We start from the raw sequence: 21,511 nt of genomic DNA on the forward strand, positions 1-21,511 counted from the left end.
AGATGCCTTCCAGGTTTTAGGCCATGGAATAAATCCCTGCAGCACTCAAGCCACAGATGTTTTTTGTGGAGAGTATCAACTAGTAGATTCTGTAGCAAATACCTTCTTTCCTCCAACTGTCCCTTATTTTAAAATGGCATAAGAACTAAAACATGTTTCTTCGTTGTTGTGATGTAAATTTGGTAAGGATAAGCATAAGAATTACTTTCGTTTGTCATAATTGAAAAAATACTTCATGCAATATTTCAAATTCTCCACATTCCTTTTTTGATATGAAGTTAGGTTGTAGTTGACAAGCTGAACTGTCATGAGTTAAAACAGTGTGTTATTTCTAGATATATCTCTGGTATATTTTTATCCTGCAAACTGGAAAGTTATGGTACATATCTTTTTCTGCTGGTTAGTTCATTGCTATTATAATAAAGATGCCTCTGATTTGAAGAAGGCAACTGGCAAAATGGTTTCTAACATAAGTAATGGCAGAATTTGGCCCTTCAAATGAACAGTTCATCCTTTTTGATTAGGGATAAAAAAAAGCATTGAATTTAAGCACTTGACTTTTTGTTCTAAAATGTGGAAACATATCTGTGGAAAGAAAATAAGCATATTTGTCCTCAAGTAATGCAGCAAAAGAATTGTTAAGGAGGAAGGTGCTATTTGTACTTGTATATTGTCAGCTTTCTAACTCCTAGCACATTTATATTATTTTTAAAGGAAAACTTAACATTCAGGAATGAAGTTCTCCTTTGATAGTCACATCAGGATTAAGACTGTTTGAAGTTTATAAATTATGGGAAATGCCAAAAGCTGAGAGAAGTGGTCGTAGCTTTCTATTATGGGCCAGAGACAAGAGGAACCAATATGCCTTTAGACATTTTATCAAGCAGTTTATTTCCAGTGCTTGGTGACACCAGAAGAATTAGCTATTTTATGTCAAAAGTAAAAGTTCAGGATATAAACTGAGGTGCTTAAAATGTAGAAGAAATTTCCTCAGAGAAAAAGAATTTTTTCAAAGCCTTTTTTAAAAAAAAACCAAAACATTCTGAAGTCTTGTATTTAAATAGCTTGTAATACAGTAATAACAATAGCTCCTCAAAATCCACTGTAAATGGAGATCCCTAGCAAATAGAAAGCATATGCCACTAAGTACCCTCTTTCCCTCAAGGTGCTTCATAAAGTTTAGCATATATGTGTTAAAGGATACTACAGTTTTAGTTTAGACAAAACTGATGGCAGCAGGAGAGAAGCACAATTCCTTAGAGACCCACTGAACAGTGGAGGCAAAGTTTCTATGTCAGTCTATAAACAGGGCAGTAAGATAGTCAGGGAAAATACATTAGGTGAATAAGCATTTTTAAAATAAAAGTCTAGGGACCCAACCTTGCAAGATGTTAAAATGCCTCAGCTCTCAGGAGCTCAGGAGCTGAAACTGCTTAGCAGTTATTTAAGCCCCAGAACTTCATGAAAATTGGTAAATAATCAACATTCTTTCATCAATTACTCTGTCCCTCTGTCTCTTTTGCTGCTGTATAGACTTTCTTTCCGCCTAATCCATTTTACTGGGCAGCAATGTTTAGAAGGGTAGCAAAAGTTTTTGAAGACTGCTGAGCTGCAAGCTTTTTATTTTTTTTCTCCTTTTTTGTCAGAGACTGAAAGTTTTGTTTTATCCTTGACAAGGAAAAAAAAAAAAACCAGAAGTAACACAGAGACCGTGTAAAACAACTTCAAAATTTATCACAGTTAGTGCTGAAGCATGTCTCAGAGCCTGATGGGCTAAGACAGCCACTCTGGCAAGGCCTTTGGAGTCTCAACCCCCTTGGGCAGAACATCTTTGGGCATACCTCATGGAAATGGTTAGGTGTCTCAGTCCAACACTTGTTCTTCTTCCTGTATCTGGGTGGGTATTTTCTGCATTTATGCCACGTATAAACTGGATAACTTATCACATACACTGTAATGTTTCACCAACCAAAGAATAAATGGTGAGCTGGAATATATTTGTTTATCTCTATGCTTATGGAAGTCACTGAATTCCAACCATACCAACGTGGATCATTATTTCCAGAATAACTAGTTCTGGAAATGCAGTGAACAGGAGGAAGAAAAGTGGTGCGTGGAAGATAGGGAAGAAACAAAAGGGACTTAAAACTCACACACAACATATAATATGATGAGAGGGAAAAATCAAACACAAAGAAAATTTCAATACAATATGGTGTAGGTAGCTTCATATTTTTACTGGGGATTTGCTGAAAAGTACTGTACAAACAAGATAAACTCGCATAAACTGGTTCAGTCTTGTATCTATTTCAAGCAGTGAAGGCTATGCTTACTCACAGTACCTAATCTGGTTCCCTGAAAAACACGTTTCAGGTTTGATCTGCCTATTATTTAAGTCCATGGAAAGATTGCTGTTGACTGTGTCTTAGGCCAGATTCCTGTTTTCCTGTATAACCCCAAATAAATCAGAAGATGACCAGTATTATGAGACATAAACCTCCAAAACTTGAGTGGTCAACTAAAAAATTACTGTATGGAAATTCCACCATGTAATGTGTATTTACTATACACATGACATCACAGAACCTGAGAAGTTTATATTGCAGCTTTGTTTTCATCTCTCTTTCAGAGAAATTCAAGGTCATTAGAGATCTTTAATAATGCTTCAAATCATATGGCATTCAGAGCCTTCTGTGGAAAGCAAACAAGGTAAAAAATGAATTTCTTATTTTATCACTCTTGTCGTTTTACTACCTGAAAATTTAATCACTGGAGCATATGGCCAGTTGATTCTAGTCTGGTCATAATGGGTCACATCCTGGGCTGGTGAAAGCTGGAAGAGCTTCACGGAATTCTTAGATCTCCCGAGATTTATAGCAGCTGAGGATGTGATTCTTGCATACTTTTATCCAAAGCTTTTTTTTTTTTTTTTTTTTTAACTGAGCATATCATTGAATTCAAAATTATGGTTAACTGATTTTGCCTGGGTGCAAACTTCTTCATGCAGGCTGCTTCTGCCACTTACCTGCTGGAAAACAGTGCTCCTGATCTGTCAGCACAGATAATCTTGTTTCTTAAAATCAAGACTCCTTTGTAGCTTTTCCAATTTAACACCCTTTCATTCCACTTCCATGCAGTTATGCATTTTTCAAAGGGGAACAATCCCCATCTGTAATCTCAAGGGTGTCATTATTCTACTTAATTTTCCTCCAAATCTCTAGTATTCAAACAAATGAAACGTAAAATCCTCAGGCATTATTTAAGGCTCCTTACACGGTATTTGGGTTTTCTGAATATTTACATTGACAGGATTAACTCCCTCATGACTTCAAAATACCAGTACTTCTTCTAAAAAACTTTGTTTAGCACCATTTCGAATGAGGACATGCATTTTCTGCTTACAGTTTCATCTATATTACAATACTTCTGGGTAGTGAAACAGTCCTAGGAAGCCAGTTCCTGAGGTACAGGTTTGTCCATGCATTGGGTAAGATGATGTTTCAGTGCTGCCTGGCTCTGTATAGCTTGCTACACCAGTAAACCTGCTGATTTCAAAATCAATGAAGCCATTTTCTGTGCAAGTCAAATGAGGGATGATACAGATTTAAAGTATTTGTTTCTGAAAAATACTGTATTTTGTTGTTTGGAACAGGACCCTATTATTTAATGGTATTCAGCTTATGACATTGCTCGATCTAAAGTAACTTCCCTCCAGTTGAGAATTATGTCATGAAAGAGGGAAAAAAAAATTATATATATATATATATTTCAGTTAACTTTGGCTCTTGAGCCTTTTGACCCATTAAAAATTAAGTATCTGCAATTTTCTTTGGAAAATACAACACACAAAGTTTGGATAATTGTGTCCCTGTGCAATGCTGTTTGTTGAAACTGTTTGGAAAACATTGTCATTAATAAGTTTACCTTCTTACTTGACATGACATGCATAATAGTTTTAAAGTGCCTTTAATTCAATGTTTTCAGAAGAAGGAAATGAAGTGGAAATTTCTGTAGTAAAGTAGTTATCATTTACAAGTAATATCTTATTTGTATTTCAGTGATTCTTTCAATTCAGGCAAGGTGAATGAGTTATTCAAAGATTTTCCTTGGTTTTAAAAAAGAAAACAGAAAAAGTGAATTGACCAAGTTTAGAGTGTAAATCAGTGCTTAAGTCAGGGATAAAATCAATGTCTCCTGAGTCACATATTTGTTCTTGACAACCTGATTAAACCAAAGAATAATTTATTTGTTACGAAGACAGAAGTAGGCTAAGGTTATTAAAGTTAAGTTAAATTTATTCTCAGAGACAGTCTGGTGCCACTTATTTTGACACAAACTTTTTCATGTATTGTCCCACTGGTAAGAGATTGGGTCTGCATTTCACAGTGAAATCAAAATTGATCCAAATTCAGTATGAATGTGGCTTCACCAGTATGTCGCCCATTTCCTTAATTGAGGAATTGCTACTGCCATTCAGTTTCTGAATAGTTCTGTTAATTTGGGGCTAACTCTTGAATGGTGATTTAAGTACAGTGAAGCCCAAGGAATTATTTCTCCTATATTGGACACAACAGTTATGAGATACCACAGCTACACAATATGAAAGGAACATCAAGTAGCCTAAAAATAGGTTTAACAGAGTCTAACACTGAGGAAGGAGGCATGAAAGAGGACGGAGAGAGAAAAAGTCAGGCAGGCAATTTATATCCATCAAATATAGTTAGGCACCTACTCCTGTCTTGTGGGTCCTCAAGCCATGAACAGTTTCTGGAGCCAGCTGAGAGCCTACAGCCCTTCTCCTAGGATGTGGGAGGCCAGTGCTCAAATCCTAACCCTGTCTGATGTAGACGAGGGATAAGAAGTTTCTACATCCTAGGTGAAGGCTATAATTTTTGGATTTGTAAAGCAGTAACTGTCAGCCACTCTTTATCTGCTCTTTATGAAGTCTGATCTGGGCACATATGCTCTGAGGTGAGTCTGGTAGGTGAGGTGAATGAGAGAATAGTTAATCTGAAGAGCAATACATTGGTGTAATAACTGAGTGGGTTTTGGTGCGTCCCATAGCAGAAACGAGGAGGCTGACAGAGCAGAAGCCTATAGGGATTAGGTTTTGAGATTCAGAGCAGGGCAGCATTTGAGTAGCAATACAAGCATCTGAAGATTATACTCTGGTCTCTCAGGTGTAATTCATTGCATGAATATACCCTTTCCAATATTTCAGTCCTGTCCCTCTTTAAACATTCCACTAACATCAGTAGTGAAACCCATGGTAATCATCTAAACTTCAGCATATACGTCATACTTCTAGTTTCAACCTAAATACCTGCTGTAGCAGACGACTAGTGTTAGAACAAATCTTAAATTTATTGGATTTAAATTAAGCCACTCCCTATATTTATTTCTCAAAGCTTCATGGATCACATAATTGAGAGCAGTTGGCAAACATTACAATAGAGCCCAAAGAAACAAAAGAAACCAGCCCAATAACCTTCACCAACAAATCAAAGTTTGGATTGTAGCCCCCTGGCAGATCCATAGGATCTGAAATCATCTCATAGCCCTCTTTCCCTTCCTCCCTGTGAATATACACAGGCAATCAATCCATGGCTGAAATACAGCTTGCTAGTGAAAATGCATGTATCTATCTTCTTTGTACCATAAGGGTTCTAAGCCGCTTGGAATTTCCTGCTGCTGAGCAGAATATTATTTTCAAAGCAGGTCTCCCATGTAGCAGCTCTGAGTAGCTGTCTAGATCCAGAGTTCAGTACTCATTATATGCTAGGAAGACAGCCTTATTCTGCACAAAAGCAGGGGGGCTGCTTCTCATCATGCTGCCAGATCAGGTACTCACACCCATACCACATGCTGTGCGAAGCTTGATAATCATGGCTGAATAGGAGACGACAGGTGTTGGCTGATAAAGCCAGACTTTTACTGTGAAAAAGTTAGGGAGCTGCACAGGGAGCTCCTGTTCTGTTTCTTTCAATAAGATGGTCAAATACTAGAAAGTTTTTTCCTTTAAATATATAGCATGTTTATCAGGTTTGTACTTAATTTTATCTCCCCATTAATATGTTATTGTAACTTATTGTGAAAGTAGAGGGAAAATGCCTATTATAAAAGTATTTGGTCTATTTATTTGGTCTGCTGATTTTTCTGTTTTTCCCTTCACAAGTTTTTTAAGGGAGTTACAGCTTACTAAGACACAAAGGCGGGCTTAACAAGCCATTTACTATGACTTGGTTGAGTGTCTGTCGTTCCTTCAGCCCTGTTTTTTACATATCAGCATGGCTTTCTCTGTCCCATAAATTTTTTGTATTCCTCCCTTGCAGTTCATTCCACACATCCATGTTCTTTGCATGTGTTCTCATTTCTCCATTTTACTCCACTTCCCTGCACTCCATCGTCAGGGTTTTGTGTAATTTTATTTTCCTCCTATTCCTGGGTCCTGTCCTAATGGGTAATCCCCATTCTTTCCTTTTCCTTGGGGCAATTGTCAATGACCCCTTTTACCCTGGCTCTTTGTGCCTCCTTGTCTCACAATGTCATATTATTTTTCTCCTTTCCTCATTGTTGAGGGTGTTGGTAGGAGGATAGGCAAAGAGGAAAGGCAGTTTTATTCCAGAAGATGATGTTAGTTTGTGTCCCCATGTGAAAATGGGTACCTAGCGGTGACTGACACCGTAACACTTGCAGTTGTTATGAGTTCTTCCTCCAGTCTGGTTTCCTCCAGTAACCAACTGGTTAAACTCGCTGACTCCTGAAGTATTCCCTGAAATTTCAAAAATGAAAAAAACAAAACCCCCAAACCCCAGAGGTGGCTTTTTGGTATTTTTGCATTATATTTGAGTTGCCAGACAAAAAGAATTAAGTGGAATATAAGACAACTCGGACTCACCCCCACCCCCCAAAAATACAGCTACATTTGTATATGCATACAGTGTTTAAATTTACTGTGCATCTAATGGTAGCAAAGGTAATTACTAAAGCTAGTGATCAAAATAATAGACAATATAGCAAAGAGATATCCTAAACTGAGAGTCTTTTGATTAATTTAACATAATGACCCTATCATAAGAAGGCATGAAGCACAAATAATTTCTTCTCTGTACTTTCTCTAAAAAATAGGGTTATTCTGCTTGCTAACCTGAGAAAAATTGTGCTGTCCTAGCCACTAATACTGATCTATTGATCCTACTCACTTGCCCACATTGTCTCATATAAGCCAAACTGCTGTGTAGTTCATAATCAAGACTAAATGGGTTTGTGAGGATTAAATACTCTGTTCCTATTGATTACCAGCCTGGTCTTTGTCTGTTAAAGAGACTATTACTGTAAACAAAACACCTTATCTATGAAAATCTATAGTTCAGCTTAATATTATTGTTATTTGTGAAATTGCCAACAGTTTGCTTGGCACTATACAAGAGACAACATACAAGACACATGCTGCATGGAAAAACTCACAGTGTAAGCAAGATAAGATTTCTAGCTATTCAGCACATAATTACTTCTTTTCCTTTTAGATTTTCTCCTGATCTTGGTTAAATGGTTATTAATTATATAAGAGTTGCCTTGCTGTTGGTTATGATTGCTTAATTTATTTAGCACTTTTACTTACCAAATGTCAGCTCAAGCAAGCTGCCAGGCATTTTTGGGTTACAACTGACAGAAAGGTCTATTCTGTAGTGTTCTTTGGAAGTCCTTACATTGGTTTTAGAGTGACATTTGGAATTTGCTTATCTATCTTGCTTTTCTCTCTCTCCTGATAAAGAAGATTATGATAGGAAAACCATCAGTGGGTTTCCTTTTGCACAAAGTACTGCAGACTAGGTCACTGCCCTCTTTTTTTCAAGTAAAATCAAGAAATGATGTGGTTTTCTTGGTGTGTAGAAAGATTTTACATTCTTGGCAGGAGTCACCCGGCTGGCTATGAAGAACCTCAGAAGCGGCTAAAGCTTCAGCGTTTTGACATTTTCTTGCAACAGGACAGTGCATACCTGTGATAGTTTTTGTGATGACCTTTGAGGTATTGTGGTGCAGACTATGTCTTATGATGACTGCAATGTCTAAGGAGCTTTGCCACTCAAAGTCTTTAGTCAGGATGTGCAGTTGATACAGTATTCATTTATGCAATTTTCCATTCTAGTGGAATCACATTTTGACAAAGTTTCCTCATTTTCCATATTACAGATATGTTCACTTTTTCTCCTGTTTTCTTAAACTCCATATTTTTCTCTTTTCTGATGGTTAAAGCAGGTTAGCATTTCCTTTCCCTTGCTCTAGCACTCGGCACGAGCTTTTCGTTGGGCAGAGGACACCAAGCCCTTTCTGCGTACAAGACAGGTTACCCATTCCAAAACCTACGGATGTCTAAGTTTGCACACTCACTTTAAAGGCTGTTTTACACCAGCAGATCCTTCTATTTTCTCTTCCTTTCAGTTACGCTGGTGATTTTGTATGTTGTGTTATATGCTAGTGCATGGAAATGTCATCCTTGATGAAGTCAAGTTCCAAAAAGGGAGGGGGGGGGGAAGACGGATGACATGCCAAGTCCAAGTTGAAGTTATTACTACCTCAGCATTTACAGAAACATATGAACATAATTCAGATAAAGGACCTGTAAAACAATGTCATTTTCCTGCATTTAAGAGCAGCAAGTTTTCTTCTAGGTCTGATAATTTGATGCTATACAGGGGATACAATACCAGGAATGGAAGATTAGACCAAAAAAAATTAAGTTGTTGGGCTTGAAACCTCAAGGAGCATTCTCAAGCTTTTTCTATTTTTTTTCCTCCTTCAATTATTTTGTGTGTGTGTGCATGTATGTTTTTATTGTTACTATTGTTACTCCAGCACACAGTCATCCTTTCAATAACCTCAGAGCAAGCATTTTCTAAAGAGTTTTCAGAAGAAAATAAAAAAGAAACATCAAAAAGAGAGGATTGAAATCTGTCAGATAGGAAAATTCTAGTTGGCATGATTCCCTTTTTACATGAACAGGCAGGTATCTGAAAGCAGGACCAGCATTAATAGCTGGTACAAACCGGTATCCCATTATATTGTTTACAGAATACCGATGAACTCTGATTGTTAATTGTTAAATACAGACAAGATACAAAGTTGCTGGAGACTGGATTTGCTCTATGGTAGCAATGGAGTCTTCCAAGCCTTGAGGCTGTAGTCACTTGTTATGGATGCACTGAACAAGGTGCCTAGATGTGTTATTTTTTTAACAATATTATAAGCAAAGATACCAATCACCTGTAAATTGCACTAGGATTGAATAACTCAGCAGTTTTAAAAGCAGGCAGTGTGTTTAGATGTCTTGTTTTTGAAGAACATACTTTTCGGTTGCAAGCTTGAAAATTCTGACTATGAACAATGTAAGATCTGCAATATGATTAGGTTATACGCTGAGCTTGATGGATTACAAAAGGAAAAATGCTTACTTATGTAAAATTGCTATCTAAACATAGCTATCCCCAGTTTATTAGGCAGCCAACACATTATTATTTTAACAAACAGAGGCAAGACTGATTGGAGCCTTCAATATACAAATATGTAATGAAGGGATTAGTAGACTTAACCTATGGTTCAATGTAGGACATGCACTGGATTAGGTGCAGGAGATTTTAGCCTCTCTGGTAAACAGTATTCGAAGATGAATGTATCCAGTTTGTTGTATGCTAAATTTTACTGTGTTTTAGCTGGAGGAAACTCTCCTGACTGCACATTCCTGGCAGGGCTCATATGTTCCATGATCCGTGTCTTCCCATTTTTGCCAAGGACACAGAACATCACCCCTGGGGAGAACCAGTGAAATGTAGGTCAACTGCTGGGTTATCTTGCCCTGTCACTGAGGGAAAGCTCTGAAAGAGCATGGGGGTCGGATGGGAAGGATGCAAAGGGAGGACAGAATCTGATGGCCAGCTTTCTCTCCCTGTCTGTGAAGACAGCACGGAGAATGTCTTCCTAATACCACTGCAGTATGTATTCTGGAAAGATCCCTGCAGGCAAGAGCTTGACCAAAGAACATTTCAGTAAAAGTTAATCTTCACTGAGTTCAGATGCCAATGAAAGATGTCTTTCAGCAGGCCCTGTCACAACAACTCACTTGTTTTGAAAAAGTGGAAGAGAGGGCAGAAGGCAGGATAGAAATGAAGAAGCAAATCTTCACATGCAAAATTAAAAAAAAAAAAAAGAAAAGGAAACATTGAGTATAAGGGATTTTTTTGCAAATACCTGCCTTTAACAAACTCAGAGCATCTTGGACATGGAGAGTTCTGGTCCTCTGGTACAACAGAAGTGAGAGTAGCAATGATTCAAATGGTTTGCACCCCGGAGCTCGGAGCACTGTGGCTGGAAGTGCTACACACAGATTGAGTGGCTTCTTATCTCATATTAGTCTCACAAGAATTGCTTCTACCGTCCTGACCTGTGACTGAATGGTGAAAGCAAGTATTGGCGTCAACCTTATTACTGAAGAAAAAAAAAAAGAGTTGACTTCTTTGACTTCAATTCCCTTACTTTGAACACTTCTTCTCATCCTTTTTGCATCACTTTTCCAATGCATTTAAAAAATTAATTGGCTTCAATGTTACATGCTCTCTGTCAGGAAGAGCAACTAAACTACATCTGGTGCTAGGCACCTGTAGATAAGAAATGCCTCTTCCTTATCTCAGAAAGCTTATATTGAAGAGTTGGATATAATGTTGTTTAGATAGCTGGAGGAACATAAAGTTACTTTTATGAGACCTATTAGGTAAGGAGTGATCTAATCAGGAAAATAAGAAATTCTGTCAAATCTAGCTTGGATTCTGAAGAGGAAAATAAATTTTAGAATAGTAGTAAATAAAAATGGAGAAAATTATGGCACATATGTAAATTATCAATGTCAGTCCTTTCAGAATGAGACAGTAACCTGAAAACTAATTATTATTAAGAAAATTAAGATTATTATTATTAAGAATTGCACACTGTCCACCCAATCTCTCGGTTTTTCATTCCTTTCCTGTTCTATCTCTGCCCTTTCCTTATACTGCATTTAGTGCTATTTTTATGCCATTTTGCATACTTAAGTATGTGTGCTGTGAGCGCAATTATCTTCTAGCATGCAGGGGTGCTTTTGTGTGCATATTTTGTGGCCATAACCAGGAGGCCAAGTTTAGAAAATCCAGCTCTAAATGCCTGGTTGATAACATTAAGGAAAACGTTGCCAGATGGCTTTTTTGAATCAGTCACCGTGAGAGTAAAATGATGATTGTTCCCCTCTCAAGTTCTCTCTCACCCTGCATTTACATAAAAGGAATAATGAGTCTTCGCATCACTTTTTATGTCAAAATAAACTACCTATATTTAAAGCAGCTAACCAGTTCAGAAGCTAAAATAAATGGGAGAATCAGTTTACTGACTATAATCAGCTACCACACAGCATATATGTTATGTTACATATTGCTCTAGTATATTACTGTACTTCTTTCATTTCATTCTCTGTAATTTTCAACTTAATAAATCCACATTGATGAAACTTCAGTCAGTGAATATGCTCCATGGATAATTACAGACACTAAAGCCTGCCATTCAGAAGCAGCAATGCACACAAATCTTAACGACACTCTGAGGTAAGCATTTTATAGTATCTCTCCTATGCAGGAATGTAAGTGCTTGGAAAACTAGCTTTGCACTTGAGAGCTGAGGGAACAGTAGACAGCCCCATAGCTGCAGAATGCTCTAAGAAAATCTTTCTTTACATGTAAAAAAATTGGGAATATTTCTGAAAAGACAACGAGAATGAATCTAGGATCTGGAAAGTGTGCCTTGTAGTGATAAACTGAAGAAGCTCAGTCTCCTTGGATTAGCCAAGAAGAAATTCAGAAAGAGAAGTTTCTTGGTTACGGTTTGGAAGTATCTACATGTGTAAGGGTTTCTGATCGCAAACAACACTTTATTTTACCATAAAAAGACATAACAAGACCAGTGTTTTGAGATGCATTCAGGCAAGAAATGAATGAGGTGTCAATTTTAGATAGTGTGAGTAATTCAGCTATGGGAGAATGACTAGAATTGATATCTTTCTAAAAAGATACTACTTGCCTCCTATTCAAACAGAGAAACAATGAAGAAAATACTTACCTGTATGTACCATGACACAGGAAGTTCTAATTGCCTTTTGGACTAAAAAATTATCAGACCTTCCCTATCTATAGCATTTCCCTGCAATGCAACCTCTCCAATATGATTGGACTGTATACTACTACCTGTAGTGATTTACATTCAGGCTGGAGTGTCAGTGTTCAGTGTCATTTTCTAAAACACCAGAATTAAGGGGTGTGAGTGTTCATTGTCTAATTACAGGTGTAAGCTGTGAGCCTCTCCTTGTAGGAGGTCCAAACCTTTGCTTCCATCAGGTATGAAGTGCTATCTGAAGAATAATTTTGAAGTAAGGGTGTTTTTTTCCTATTTTTTTCAGTTTTTTAAGCATCGGATGTCTTATCCAAAAGTAGTTGCACTTTTCTCTTTACCCCTCCAGTGAAATGCCATTTGATTTCTGTGTCAATATACTAAAGCTGTGTCTAGACTGCAAGGTGAAGAATTGGCTCAGGCTTTGTACTCTGTAATTCCTGTGCTTCCAAGGAAATTGTACTTGAGCTTTAGAGGGCAACTGTGCTGCTTAAAAAGAGCTGAGTTTTGGATACCTGCTTCTGACAGTGATAAGCACAACCCCACCCAAACCCATTCCAAACAGATAGCATTTGGCCTACCACCACCACACTTCTTTCTGCATTTCTCTGGAGAATAAAGTTTCTTTTTCAGCTTTTGCTAATGGTAAGATTTCATCTAAAAAAATAAAAGCAGCAGCAATAATAAAGAAAAAGTCACTGAGGTCTCTTTATTCAAACATACTCATTGCAAATAAAGATTTTCTTTTGGTCACATACTCTTTAATGAAACTATGTTGAAAGATACACTTCTACTAAAAAAAAAGAAAAGGAAAGAGAAAGAGAAAGAAAAAAAGAAAAAGAAAAAGAAAAAAGAAAAAGAAGAAGAAAAAAAGAAAAAGCATTAGAAATCCAATGAATTTCAGCCAGGGGCTGACTCCTGATGCTTCCTTTTTTAAATTTATTGTACATAACCAACCAAAAATATCACACAAAGTTGAAATGAACACAGAATTTAATCCTGCTAAATTTCAACATGGAAGGTCAGCCATGTGTAGAGAAAATAAAAATATATGCTCTACTGTAAAATATTTTCAGACTACTACATGTGGACTTCTAACTAGGGATTGTATTATTTTATAGGATTGTTTTAAAGATCATGAGTAACCCTAAATGGACTTTTTTTCTACTTGCTGTGCCGTCTTAATGGATATAGGCCAGAAGAGCTGACGCATGCTAGTGGGAGAAGAAATGTAGATTTTTTTGGCCACAGGTTTGCCTTTTCCAATGGAAACATTACCAATGAACTCAGTGGAATCAGAGCATGACCAGATAAAAGACCTGCAGCTGAACTAACTTAATCTGGCAAATGTGGGACACTTGGAACTTCAGCAGCTGTACAGGTAGCAACAGGAGGAAGGGAGGGAAAGGGAAACACAGAAGGAAAGTGGGAGGAATTAATCCCAGCACATGTGAAAGGGCTGCAGGGAGTCAACAGGACAAAGTGTAGGAGGGTAGCTGGCCCATACTGTTTGGTTTGGGGTTTTTTGTTGGGGGCAGCAGGGGGTAGTGTTGATCCCTTTCACAGATTTTCCCTTTTTTTGCACCCTCTTCATCTTGGCACAAATCGAATAAACTATATTTTATAGTGTCTTCTGTACAGGGATGGCAAAATGCCTGACAGCTAGTAATTAATTTGACCTCACAACAACCCTGTGAGAAAGAGAAGCATTATTTACAGATGAGGCTCAGAGAGGTTAACTGTCTTGCTCAAGGTCACAAGGACGTCTGTGGCAGAGCTGGGAATTGTACCCAAGGCTCCTGGCCCTTAACCCTGTGTCTCAGCTGCAACACCATCTTCTCTTCCATGCATTATATGCCTTGTATCATGTGCATTGCCATTTCTCCCTGACAGGCACATGAACAGCAACATGATGTGATGTCTATAGGTGCTTCTACGTGACTTTAAATTTAGAGTAATCTATGAAAAAACATTTTGGAGTTTGACAAGTTAAGTAGATTAAACTGACCCCCAAAAAAGTGCACGCCCTTTAACCACTCTTTTTAATGCATCCAAAGTGCATTGCTACACATGCCAAAATCACATAAATTCCAAAGTTTTTGCATTTTTGAACCACCTCACTTATGCTCCGAAGGAATGTGCTGGCCAAAATATAGGAATGTGAAATTCTTTCTTCTTTCCCCCTCCCTTTTTTTTTATGTTGGTTATTCATGTGCTAGATAGACATCAAAAGCAAAAAAGGAAGGGTGAGGAGGTTAAACTCAGCCTTCCAAAAGTCTGAATGTTTGTTCAGATTTTATTTCCAAGTTAGCGAAACTCCCCTTGCTTAAAAATATCTGTACTGGAAATCCCATGAGAAAAAAAGTTACTTGTAAAAATGCTCATGCAGTCTTCTTCCATTCCCACTGGAAATATTATTAATGTTGTCTTAGTCATAGTATTTTTGCACTGTCTCTTCTGGTCCCAGACTGAGGAATTAGTGCAGATATGCATGAAACTGAAGAAAAAATGAAATTAACTGTACACATTCAATTATCATAAAATTTCCATCTGCTTTTTTAGTGAAGGTTTGGGCTGATCCCTATGTTATCTTAACTATTTCATCCATCTCTAATATTTCTCCACGTTGTCAAGATCTGTCTCTCTCATTTGGATGCTGGTAAAACTTGAGGCTTTAAATTCTTTGCGGATTAAAGAAAATGAAGAAAACCTCTCTAAAATGGGGTTGACTGATTGACTAGACTTGATTTTGGCTTCTGTATCAAACTAGAATTTCCACATAAAAGGATTTAAATGTCTTTTATACTTTTGTGATTTGGTGTACTTTTAACACTAAGTTCTCCCCACCACTTTTAACATACTTTTCTTAATCTTTTGATGTATATGATACATCTCCTACTGTTCCTCTCTGGAGACATTTTAATAGGGCTTAAGTCTGCATAAAAAATCTTACACAAAAAGGCCAAAATACAGCAATTCAGAAGCTCTTTTAGTTCATAGTAGATTGTGTCTTATTCTCAGCAGAATGTGATTTTGCAAGCCTGTGTGCCATGCCCAAATCAGAACGGTCTGGGGAGAGTCACTAAACACGATGGCTGTTCTGCTCCACTCCTGGCCATCACCCCTTTGAAGAACCTCATATCAACAGTCAGTGATGTTGCTCAGGCAACCTCAGAAGTCCGAGGCATGAGCCTTTCTCGTCCAATTACTTATGGTCCTGGCACGAATTATGTAGGCAGAAAGCTGCAAGGAGATAATTCCAGCCTTTAGACTGGGCTATTTTTGGAATATGCATTTGTGTCCATTTTCTGGATTAACTAAGACAATGTCAGTGATAGGATTACTTACGTTAATGAAGAAAATATGACTAGTAATATCCTTAAGACTGAAACCTGGGAAAGACTGAATCAGCAATACTTGTATATAAACTGTTTCTGAATGTGTCAGTTTTCTCCTCAGGCTATATCATTGGGTTTCACTCTTTTATGACATCCCACTCATTTTTTTCATCTTTGTTTTCAACTCTTTACAAAGCCTCCTTGTTACCTGTGTTGACTCCTACGTTTATTTTATTAGGCTTAGAATGTCCTTAACTCTGCCCATTCTGGTCTCTTTATGTAGAGAGTTACCCTTCATCATATACCTAATTTCTTAATTATATAGTTTCTTACTCTCGTGGATTCTACCATCTATAAAAGATTCATTTTTGTATTTTTCCTACACCAAATACCTTTAGCAGGAATACTCTGGTATTGAAGTTTAAATGCTCTCTTTTGTACTATCTACACTCTTTTCTAATTTCACACATTTTTAAAGTGCTGCTGTGGTATTTAAGTCCACATACTCTGAAACACCAAATTAAAAAAACACCCAAGGCTCTTCTTAAGCACATGTGAACAAAGGTGGAGATTAATTTACATTTATCCTAAGATAGTATCAGAACATGGACGTTTCTTAAATGTTAATATTTAAAACTCTGAAGATCTTAACCAGACTGTAATTTCTCTGACGCAGTAATTTTTTTCTTGGTTTGAGTCTATAAAATGGTATATATATTCATAGTAAGAAGATAACTCAGAACAGCTGAATCTAACCTTCCCAGTATAGTTTTCATGTTTATATTATTCTTTTTATACAGCTGAGGAATAGAATTATTTTGTCTCTGAAATCAACCAATCAGAGAACTGTTACTTGTTCTAGTGACTCATAATTATTAATTTATAATGTAACAAAAAGAATGTGTTCTTAAATATTACTTAATCTATCATGAGATATACAATAGCAACTAAAAGTCTATATCGATAAAATATACTTCAGTAAGTACATTATAAGGTAGTTCAGCGCATGAGGAGAAAAAAAAAGACAAGGAAAACAATTAATAAAGTGACTTATCACTCAGTTTAATTGTAGATAGCCATATCCAGTGATTATGTTGTTCCTTAGGGTCTGATTAAAGCTGAGTGCAATGGAGCCTTTGCATCAGCCTCAATAGGTTTTGGCTGGGCTGAAACTTTAAATTCTGAATCCATTTGTTAATGAGCGAAGTATTGACTCAGGCTAACAAATCATGTAAATTCTCAATTTTAATGGCCTACGCAAGTTCATTATATGTTCCATTTCAATATTTTAACTCACATATGGACATATTTTTTTCCCTTTTCGGATCTTTTTTGTGGCAGAATAGGTGCATTGGCTTCAGAGCTTTTACCAAAGTCCAAAATATGCAGCTGTTCACTGGCATCTAGTCAAGCTCTGACTGACACTGTACTTGGCTATGGATTTCAAACGTGGCCTGGTGCCTGGGATATTTTTAACCATGTAAGGGAATGGCATAAACTGTCACATAGATTTGGCGCTTTCTCCTCCAGCCATACACTAAGGAACAAAGGAAACAGGTAGTTCCCTTGCCCCGGTTCCAAACCTGCCTGAAATCTCTGGCGCTCGAAAGTTGCCACTAAACCTACTGCTTCTGCTACCTGCAATGCTGATTAATGCACCTTCACTTGTAGACCATCCTCACCTTCCCAGCTTCAGCTTCACAAGAAAAATGGAGGGACTTTGTTCTCAGCTGGCCAAATTAGTGATGGTGCAGACCCTTCAATACTGAAAGCTGTCTTTAGGCACAGGAGCTTTAAAGAAAAAATGGGACCAATCTTTCAGTTTATGGCAAGTAGACAGAATGCCGTAAGTGTAGTCAAAACTGAAAGCAGGAGTTCAGTTTATTCTGTCTATATTAAGCACAGTGGTCTTAAAAAAATGGAACAAGATGGGAGTAAATGATGATGAAAATCACATACATCCATAAGGGATTGGTGAAGTGATTCAAAGACAGCTCATCTTCAGTGAGACATTTATGTCATCATGTTGACATAGTCATTACATCAACATGGGCAATGGACCATGGCCCAATGCTATCAAAGCCAGAGCAAGCAGTCTGTTTGTGGAAAGAGTTTCATTCAGGTCAGGAGAATTGTCTCTTAACGCCCTTTGGTGATGCATAATTGCAGCTACGCCAGTTGCCCTTCCTTCTGCTTCTTTGTGAGGGAGAGAGCTTTGGGAGGTGGACATCTGTATTCACAGACTCAGTGGTCAGCTATACTCCTGTGTTGGTTTTGTTGGGGTTTTGTTCATACTGTAATGAATTAAGGTCCAATATATCCCTGCTCCAAGAGGTTTTTTTTCCTTCCTACAATGCAGCATTTATGATCTTCTCAGTTTTCACTTGAGTCAGATGTTTGGGTGAATCAATACAGTAGAGTGATATCTTCAAAATTAAGACTTGACTGATTCAAAACAAGTAAATTCCTGAGTGTAAAAAAAAGGCAAAACGCCAACTAAATGTCAACAATTAATGTGTCTGCATAAAGTGATTTAGTCACAATCTGAGTAGAGCAGAGATGTTAAGCGATCCATTCTTATCCTTTAAAATAAATTAAAAAAAAATAAAATAAAAAGCAAACAAAAAACCTGCCACCTATACACTATCACTTTTCTTTTAAAACACCACCTGACTGTTATCAGGCTTATCAGACTGAAAGGAAAGTTTGTAACACTTTCAACACCCATGTTCTGAAGAAAATTGAATAAGTTAATTGTAAAGGCCTAACAGGCCTTTTTGTTTTAAATCTTGTCCATAGTACACAGGGACTTAGCAGGATAAGCGTGCAAGGAAAGCTAATGGTGAAATAAGCATAAGCACAGTGAAACATATTGAAATGTGGTAGTCTTACTCTTACTGGCTGTTGTAATAGAAAAAGTTGGTTCTGTTTAAATTTAAACAAGTAACACATAGCTAAAAGAAAATAATTTTATGTAGAAATATAAAAGAAGGCAGCAGTGAAGCAAAGTGGATGGCTAGGAAGCTATGAAGGAGGTTAAAACTATATAACAAGATGGAGTCCTAGATGTAGTCTAACCAAGGTGAGAACCTGAGGAAGTCAGTGGTAGGATCAGGAGACGCGTCAGTGGATAAAACAAAAGAAAATCTCTCCTGCCTTAGTTTCTAGCACACAAAGATCTTCTGTAGAGTTGTAGAACCGATGATGAAACAAGGAGCTGCAGCTGTAGATAACAGGAATTAACTTTGTGCTTTTTGCAAGTTGTCTCCAAGATAAAAGTTATCTTGCAGTAGGTAAGGAACAGTGATGAAAAATAAATTTTCATGAGATGCCCATACAAACAGTTACATGGAAGCTGTTTATATTTTTTTTCCCCTAATCCCTATTATTGTCCTTCTTACGCACGTCCTCAGACTTAAGGTTGGGGGAAAACCAAGTGATTTTTTTAGAAAGTGAAATACCATTTACACTGCATATAACCAGTCAAGAATATCTGGGCCTTATTTAATTACCTGCACATTTATGAGTACTTATGTTTTTCCAGGACTCTTCAGACTGCACAAAATTTCTTCGTGAATACTGAATGAGAGTATACAAAGATGAACAGAAAAAAAGGTTCTGATGTTCACAAAGCACGATGTTTAGGTTTTTTGGTACAATGCAACCTATCCGTAGCTCTTTACTCTACCTCTTTAATTTAAGTAATAACTATTCAGTTATGAAACATCTCATTATGGCTTTGCAGAAATTACCTAAGATATGAGGCAGCAGCAGTGTTTATTGTGTCCCAGGGAATTAAATGGGCGTAAGTATCTCCTAAGTGCTGTTGTACTGTAAACACTATATGTTACTAGCAGAGGATTAATCTGCTTTTTTCTACCACACACACCTTTGAAAGGATGACTCAGACTGTTCGTGCTTTGTATTGCTTTGTTTAGTATTAATCCTTCCTTTTCTCATCTATCAGCTTCCTCATTGTTCTTATCATATAAAACACATTATAGCAAAACATAGGTAGCCCCATCAAGATCGGGGCCTTATTATGATGACCACAAGGCAAATACAGTTTTAGAATGGATTCCTCCCTGAAGAGCTAAGGTGATAAATACTTTACAATGGACAATAGCTGAGAAGAAAATAGACATATGATAGATAACTGATGCACACATGGGCATGTTTCCCACCTTCATTTTCTGTACCACAGATGCTCAAAGGTCAGTTCTAATACAATGTCCCTAAAAATGTTATCATTTTTCAGGAGGACTCTTCCTAGAACACAGAGCAGACATGGATATGTTCTGAACTGTTATTTCCGAAACAAAATTCCAACCCAAAGAGAATGCAGTTAATGTCATCTGAAATGTATACCCCAACTGATTTGTTTTCTTGGTGGGTTTTTTTGGTTCATTTCTTGGCTTTTTAATTCTTTTTATAATAGCAGTTTAACTGGGCTCTTTAGAATTCAAAGGCCAACTGGTGAAGTGTGAGTAAAGAGACACTCTGACACCATTTCAGAAACATCACGATCTACTTCTGCAAAACCAATGGGCAGTGTTGGGCAGATGGGTTCAAAACATCAGTAGCACTGTACTGAGATTCCAGAACTTGTTCTTTTTCAGGGGACTATGCTAACCATAGTAGTTTATTTGGGGCAACAAAGGAGCAGTAAAGACCCACTCAGGAAACCAGTCTGAACTATGTGAAAACCCAGTAAAAGCCCAGCTAAATGGAGAAGTTCCTACAAAGGCGCTCACATGCCATGGAAAGGAGGAAACGTGGATATGCATTTTGAACCAAATATGTCTGAGTAGTGAGTGCAATAGGAGTGGAAAGGAAGGTAATGATTCCTACTTATACACTTACTCCGCCTTCTTTCTGAATTACTGACTTCAAAAGGTGCAGAGGAGATATAAAAGCCTGTTGATCTTTCATGTACTCTTCCTAGGACCTGATCTGAAAACTTTATACGGTCAAGCTGATTTTTTTTCACTCTAAATACTACATGACTGTTCTCCCGAAATGATCTGTTAGAAACATACTGTACCTATAAGTAACTGTTCTTAACAGCTGCTGTGTATCTGAATCTGAGGACCGCATGGCCAGGACCAGCACATAAGAAATCAATAGGTCACTGAGATATAAGTAACCAGACTGGCAGAGCACTTGAACAAAAGAATTTCATTGGAAGGCAATGCAGAGAATGTAGTATGGGAAAATACTGTGAGCTATTATCAGACTGAAAGGAAAGAAACTGGAGCTTAAGGTTGCTCTTTGCAAGAACAGAACAAATTGATGATTAAAAAAATATGGTGATTTATCTTTTTTCATTCATTTTTTGGCTCTTCAAGATAGAAGCCAGAAACTGTAATGGAGTGCTGTTGACAAAATGTGTGTTGATACAGAAGATTGAAATATTGTAGTCAAGTTATACAGAGAATCTCACTCCCTGATTGAGTTGTAGATATATGTGCAGCATTCACTGAAACAATTAACTGGTACAAATGTAAAAAAAGATGCATCAGCTCTCAACATGTGTTCAGCTGAAAGCCAGAAAAAACATGTTCATGCCAGTGTGAACCATAGTTCAAAGAGCTGGAAAATTCAAAAGACTTTGCCTGAAAGTTTCCACTATTGTTTTTGCTAAAAATACTTTTGTTTAAACTAGGAGTATACCTTATTATAAGGTACACTAATTCTTTTTTTTTCTTTCTTTCTTTCTTTTGATTTAAGAAAACAGATTTAAATGTCATATTCTTCTGCATAACATTAACACACAGTAAAATAGCCAGTTAGATAAAAGACCATATTTGACATCAGTCTTTTCTCTTGAGTTTACTAGTCTATCTTTAAGCCATTAAATATGTATTCACCCTCATTATTTTGAACCATATCTCAGCTATGGAAGTTAAATAGAAGAGCAACATGATTTCTAAATTAGCAAGAGCTTTTGCTGTTTTCAGAGAGGATAAAAAAAGAGCTACAACTGATTA

This window comes from Haliaeetus albicilla, chromosome 21, assembly GCF_947461875.1.
Source record: "Haliaeetus albicilla chromosome 21, bHalAlb1.1, whole genome shotgun sequence".
Taxonomy (NCBI): domain Eukaryota; kingdom Metazoa; phylum Chordata; class Aves; order Accipitriformes; family Accipitridae; genus Haliaeetus; species Haliaeetus albicilla.